The 5,000-nt window shown below is 41.3% G+C and overlaps 1 protein-coding gene across 1 annotated transcript in view; it reads right to left on the bottom strand.

Moving 5' to 3' along the window:
• The window catches only part of LOC135107752 (Na(+)/H(+) exchange regulatory cofactor NHE-RF1-like), a 60,468-nt gene that overhangs the window by 42,168 nt on the left and 13,300 nt on the right, over positions 1-5,000 (bottom strand). The window lies entirely within an intron of this gene.

The following is a 5,000-nucleotide window of genomic DNA, read 5'->3' as shown; positions in this document are numbered from 1 at the left end:
GGTAAAAAGCTTGCATACATGTAACACTTACGCCATCTCAATACGGTAAAAAGATTACCATTAATCATCCAGAGCGTGAAAAGGCCTACGAGCAATGGATGTCATTTGATAATTCCAAACCTTCACCACGTATGTACAAAACTTTACCTGCTACAGGAGTACATTTTTTGTGTTGATTTATCCATGTGTAAAAAATAAATTAATAAATTAATTCATTAAAAAATGCAAGTGCTACTGATATCAATATACTCGTACATGCCATGCCTACTATCATTCCTCTATGAAATTAAAGAATATATGTGAAAACACGAGATAAATTCCTCGAAACTTTCCTTCTCCTACATGTAAAATAAATGTCACTCAGAAAAAAGATAAAAACAAACGTAGTAAAAAGTCAATCTGAGACAAAGCTCATAGGAAAATATCACGAAACAATGAGCTTCGTGCATTCCTGCGAACAAAAATAAAGTGCAGGCAGGAAGCGGAGGTAATGCACGTGTCCACCAGGAGGAAGAGTGACGCAGCACGGTTTTGTGGCGGTGACGGGGGAGTGAAAGACGCACTTCGACGGGGTTAATTAAAACGAGACAGCTGATCACTCCAGTGCAAATAAGGGAATGGTTCAGGAGGAAAATATAGATGATGATGGTGTTGGTGTTGGTGATGGTAATAGTAGCAGTAGGAGGAGGAGAGTAATAGTTACAATTTTAACACTTAACATTTTTCACAAGTCTTCGCCTATCTAACTATCAGCATGTGGCGCAAACCATTTCTGATCAACGCCACACACACACACACACACACACACACACACACACACACACACACACAATCTCGCAACTTTTCGCACTTACTCGTACCCTGCTTACGTCCCTCTCTTAAGCTCCGCCCCAAGTGGACACTGAATAAGAACGACAACATGCAAGGAGATGAACACATAATCTTCACATGATTCGGTGCATGAATCCGGGTCCTCTCAGTTGTGAGTCAAGTGCACCTAACTTTTACACCACCTGCTTGCTAATGCTGATCTGTCTTTGGAGCATATTTTGAAACACCTCTGTGGTGCAACTTCACTATTTTCAAGGTACTCTAGTTGAAGTGGAACAGATTTTTTAAGTGTGTTTATATAGTCGTAGTGACAGATTAGCAAGGTTTTTATATTACTGAAAGGAGAAACCCTCTTGAGAACCAGGCTAATCATCTCTACGGTCTTTGGAAATAGTCGTGGTGAGAGAGCAAAGCATTTATGAATATGGGTCTTTATATTGGGCTGTCATCTTAAGCAACGGTGGCTAGCCAAAACAAGGCGCCACATAAACACACACGCGTGCGCGCGCACACACACACACACACACACACACACACACACACACACACACACACACACACACACACAAGCATTCCTCCGCATTTTAGCCCAACAACAAGCATTTCCTCGCATTTCAGCCTAGATCTCTTGAGAAGGAAAGAGGGAGAGGGAAATGACTGATCATCACCGACCACGCTGTAGCATAAACAACAATGATAATGAAAAAAAAAACACTTGTAATTATAACCAGGTCGTGTGTGTGTGTGTGTGTGTGTGTGTGTGTGTGTGTGTGTGTGTGTGTGTGTGTGTGTGTGTGTGGAGGAGAGGGGGTTGGGAGTGTGCAATCTCCACCACCAATCATCACCATCATCACACACACACACTCACTCCCACCTTTCACTCCCCGTCACCACTCTGCCACAACTCATCACTCCTCACGTCACCACGCCCATTAGCCCCATCACCACCATCATCACCGCCATTCATCAGTATCTGCTTCACGTGACAAGGCGACACAAAGACTGAAAAATACATTCACTGTCGATAAATGTGAAGTGTTTGTTTACGCGTTTACCCGAAGATATGGATCTGATACAAACAAGAATATTTCACTAACAAGCCACGTGACAAAATACGAATACCTGCAATGTGGGAAAGAAAGCTATCTCCCTCCCTCAAGAACATAAAAAAATATGTTAACGAAAATGTAAAAGAAGTTTGAGTAGGTTTTTTTTTTTTTATGTAAAAGAGACCTAGCCAAGTGGAAGAAAATAAATGAATAAATAAATAAAAAGTCCCATTAAGGTCCCAGTCCCAAAAGAAAGGTCAAAAGGATCATCAAAATTGGAGGACGTGTCTGTTTTATTTATTTATTTATCTTATTTGTTATATTTATTTACTCATTTATTTATTTTTTTTCTGTTCCTAAACACGCTTAACCACGTCATGCATTAGTACAATTCGCCGAAACAATGATGCCTTATTCCAATAAAAGTTTCAAAATAAAAGCATTTAACTGACAACTCCCTTCATCTATCACATCCTTAGCTATTCTTGGTCATTACGAAACTCTTAATTTAAAGCAGTTCATTAGTCCATGCGTTAACTTCCCCTTGATCAACGCTCTCAGAATACAGTGGACTTCATAGCGCCACTAAAGTAGTGCAACTGTACAGAACAAGTGAGTAAACACGAAAGTCACAACCAGGTAATTACACGAACCTCTTAAACTTCGAATCGGATCCTATAAGGAAGAGAAAACCGTATGAAATGATGTTATCAAGTATTACTTTCAAGTGTTAATGCTCTGGTTTTCTGCACACGGAGGTTCTTCACGCAATAATCTAATAAATCAAGTTTCGGTCAGTCACGCAAGAGTACAAAGCGTTTTTAAGTGCTAATGTTTAGATTTTCTCCAGACGGAGGTTCTTCAAGCAATGAGCCGTCTAACGACCCAAGCTTCAGTTAGTCACGTAAGAGTCGGAGGAGAAAAGCATGAGTATTGAATGGAGGTAAGTGGACCGGTGAAGACATGGTTAAGACCGTGACTCGTGTGTGTGTGTGTGTGTGTGTGTGTGTGTGTGTGTGTGGCAGGTGAAGCAAAAGCATGTGAGGGTCTTGTCCGCCGCTACATTCAGTACAGAGCGCCCTCTTGTGTGCTCCGCTGAGGAAGTCCTTTGTGGCTGGGTGGTGTGCGGGAGACGGGTAGGACAGAGGCATGCACGGGCGAGCTGGAGAGTGTTGTGTTAATAAGCTTAGAGGGAAGATTGAATGTGTACTATTGTATTGATAAGTCTAAAAGAAAGGGACAGCACAAAGTGAGCTCCAAGAGTGTGTATTGTTCCGCTACAGTTGTGTTAAGGCTCTGACAGTCGAGAATAAACGTCCCGTTAGCTGCTTTCTGTTAGCATTAAGTTTCCTTTTACATTGTGACTAAGCAACAGAGGCCAGACTGTTGGAAATAGAGATTAACTGCCAGTCAATCTTTCCCATAATCATCTACAACTCTTAAGACTTATTTTTCATACTATAGTCTCTTAAATATGTACTTCTGTGACTTAGTATTGAATTAAATGACCTGATATTCTTTTTGTCTTTATGTTCATCTAAACAATTCATTACAGTCATCTTTATGTGAACGAAAGAAGACCATAGCAGTAAAACGGTTAAGCTAGTGATCTTCCTTTTTCTACAATATTCAAGTGCCCCAAATAAGGCAATGTGATCTCAGACACTTTTCTCTTTAGATTTTTAAAAGAAATTCATAATGCTTTCTACAGACAGCGCGCAACAGAGGCCTGACTGTCGGAACTAAAGAGAGTGATTAACTCAAGCTAGTTATCTTCTTTTTTCCTCGAATATCCAAGCAGTCTGAGTAAGGCAATGTGATTCGAAACTTTTTTTTAAGACACACACTGCTTTCTATAGACATAAACTGAGAGGGAAGAGGTCGGTGTGTGTGTGTGTGTGTGTGTGTGTGTGTGTGTGTGTGTGTGTGTGTGTGTGTGTGTGTGTGTGTGTGTGTGTGTGTGTGTGTGTGTGTGTGTGTGTGTGTGTGTGTGTGTGTGTGTGTGTGTGTGTGTGTGTGTGCACTGTAAATCCAAACAAAGCAGGAAATACAGAGCGAATGGTTATCAGATAAGTCTGGCAGTTAAAACACACCGCCTTGCAATGAGAAAAAGAAAGGGAGACTGAGAGCAAGGAAGAATGGAAGGGAAGGGAAGGGAAGGAAAGGGAAGGAAGAAACAAATACGGTGGAGAAAGAAAATATGGAGAGACAAAAAATGGAGAGGGAAGAGAAGAGACGCTAGATAATAAAGTGATAGTGATAAAAGAAAACAAGAGAGGAAGGGCGTGGAGGAAAGTGGAATGCGGGCAGAGAGCGAAGATGTAGTGGAGGAAAAGAACAGAAGCAGATGGAAGGAAGAGAAGAGAGGTTAAAAACAGGAAATAAACGGAAGGGAAAGTGAATAGGTAAGGATGTGAAAGAAGTGACAGCGGAAGGAAGGAAGGAAGGAAGGAAGGAAGGAAGGAAGGAAGGAAGGAAGGAAGGAAGGAAGGAAGAAAGAAATGATGAAAGGAAGATATAGAAAGGAGAGGAGAGGAGTAACAGAGACAGGGAGAATGAAAGTAAGAAATAAATGAAAGAGAAAGTGAACGGTAGTAGGTCTGAAAAAAAAAAGAAAAAAATGAAAAAGAAAAGCGTACATATCACCAAACACCACCACTACTACAACCAACTCTACAACTACACTACTCTAACCAACGATACTGTTATCTCACACCATCCATCAGCCCACCCTCAGCACCCACCATCGCTCACCTACACCAACACACACTCGTCGTATCTCCAGCCATCCATCAATCCATTCTCACCAGCACCCGCCACCACCACCACATCCGTCGCCACCGTATTACCACCACTACAAGTTGAGGCATCCTGGTTGACACACAAGACCTTTTAATGATATACAGTGGAGATAACATCCTCTTTCCCCTTTTACTTTTCACTCTACCTTTCACTCATTATTATCTCCATCTATAGTTTTCCTACAATGTTCTCTTTCTCCCACCACTGCTTCTCTCACACCTCAGTTTCTGGCAGTAAAAAACATTTTTTTATTTTTAAAGTATGTACATAAGTGGCGTAGGTTCAGACTCACGGGAGGTTAGCGAAGTGTTCCAATGG

Source organism: Scylla paramamosain, chromosome 15, assembly GCF_035594125.1.
Source record: "Scylla paramamosain isolate STU-SP2022 chromosome 15, ASM3559412v1, whole genome shotgun sequence".
Classification (NCBI taxonomy): domain Eukaryota; kingdom Metazoa; phylum Arthropoda; class Malacostraca; order Decapoda; family Portunidae; genus Scylla; species Scylla paramamosain.
Note: the sequence above shows the minus strand (reverse complement) of the source record. Positions and strands in the feature narration are given on the sequence as shown.